A 2,184-nucleotide genomic window follows, 5' to 3' on the forward strand; every position below is an offset into this window, starting at 1 on the left:
AGCTCAAACATGGCATGACACAAATGTCCAATAACAAGTGAATGTATAAACAAACATGGTAAAGCTACAAAAAGAATACTACTCAGCAATTATAAGGAATTATTTATTGATGCAGATATGCATTTCTATAAATTTTAAAATTAAGATGATGCATGAAAGAAGGCAGACACAAAAGAACACAGGTATAATTTCACTTATAGAAAATGGTCAAAACTGCAAACTGACCTAAAGTGATAGTGGCTCCTTGGGGCTGAGGGTTGAAAGACAGATGAACTGCAAAGGGGTACAAGAAACTTTGGGGCACAGGAAAATATAGGGAAATTCCTAAATCTTGATTTTGGCAGTAGTTTCATTAGTGTATACATTTGTAAACATGCATTGAATTACACATTTTAAAGTGGTGCAGCCTGTTGTACCTTAATTATACCTTTATAAAGTGGATTTCATAATCTTATTTTTTCCATACTAGCAATTAGCAGCTAGAAAATGAAATTCAATAAAACAGAATAGAAATTAGTATCCAAAATCATTACATCCTTAAGAATACATACATTGAAGCAGATACAAAGCCTCTAAAGGGTATTGGTGACAGAAATTAAATATATATATATAATGTTCATGGATTGGAAGACTCCATTTTGTTAGGCTATTACCTCAACATAATTCTGATTAATAACTTTAGCAGGAGTTTTTAGAGAAATTTAAAAGCTAATTTCCAAATGTATTTAAAAATCAAAGAATCTAGAACAGGCAAGCCAGTCTTAAAGAAGCAATAAATTGGAGGACTTATTCTGCTAAATTTTAAAACTAATTTTAAAGCTACAATGATTTAAAATTATACTACTGGTGTAAGTATACATAAATATATCAAAGTAAAAGAATACAGTTTCAAACAATATGCCCACATATGTACAGTTATTTAAATTTTTTAAAAACAAGTACGCTAATGCCCTTAATTGAGGAAATGAAAGACTTTTCAACAAAAAAGTTCTTCAGTAAAATAATATTTGTGCTTTAAAATTTTAATATTAGCCGGGCGTGGTGGCGGGAGCCTGTAGTCCCAGCTACTCAGGAGGCTGAGGCAGGAGAGTGGCATGAACCTGGGAGGCGGAGTTTGCAGTGAGCCAAGATTGCGCCACTGCTCTCCAGCCTGGGCGATAGAGTAAGACTCCGTCTCAAAAAAAAAAATTTTAACACTAACAGCCACTTTCCACAATACATTAAATTTAAGATGTGAAACTTAAAATTAGAAATCTTGTAAAAGAAAAATAGAAAACATTTTTGTGAACTTGACATAGGAAAATATTTCTTATACCAGATACCGTAGCACTCATCACAATGAAAAATAAATTAAATTGTACTTTATTTTTAAAAAGCTTCTGCTTATTACAGGTTATTGTTTAACAAATTAAAAGCTATCTGTAAACCAGGAATAATTATTTGCTATATATATATATACACACACACACACATACACACACACACACATATATGGACTCATTCATTTGAAATGGACTCATTCAAAATGTATAAAAAACTATAGATCACAAAGAAATGACAAACAACCCAGTATATCAATGAGCAGAAAAATTTGAAAAGATCCTTTACATAAAAATATATCTAAATGACCAATAGGCATGTGAAAACCAAAATAGGATGTCACTACACACCTGGTAGAATGGCCAAAATTTAAAAGACTGAAAATATTAAGTGGGTTAGAATGTAGAGCAACAGGAAATGGCTTATATTTGTCATAGAAATGTAAAATAATACAAGTACTTCCCAAAACTTTGTGTCAGTTTTTACCCTTTCACCAAGCAATTCCATCCCTAGCTACATATACCCAGGAGAAATGTGTATGTATCTTCACAGAAAGAATTGTATGAGAATATTCATAGTTACTTATGCATAATAGTCAGCAAGTAAACCTGTCTACCATTAGAAAAACGATAGCAAGCCGGGCGCAGTGGCTCATGCCTGTAAACCCAGCACTTTGGGAGGCCCAGATGGATTGATCATGAGGTCAGGAGTTCGAGACCAGCCTGGCCAACATGGTGAAACCCCGTCTCTAGTAAAAATATGAAAATTACCTGGATGTGGAGGTGCATGCCTGTAATCCCAGCTACTTGGGAGGCTGAGGCAGGAGAATCATTTGAATCTAGGGGGCGGAGGTTGTAGTGAGCC

Source organism: Colobus angolensis, unplaced genomic scaffold, assembly GCF_000951035.1.
Source record: "Colobus angolensis palliatus isolate OR3802 unplaced genomic scaffold, Cang.pa_1.0 Scaffold317, whole genome shotgun sequence".
NCBI lineage: Eukaryota > Metazoa > Chordata > Mammalia > Primates > Cercopithecidae > Colobus > Colobus angolensis.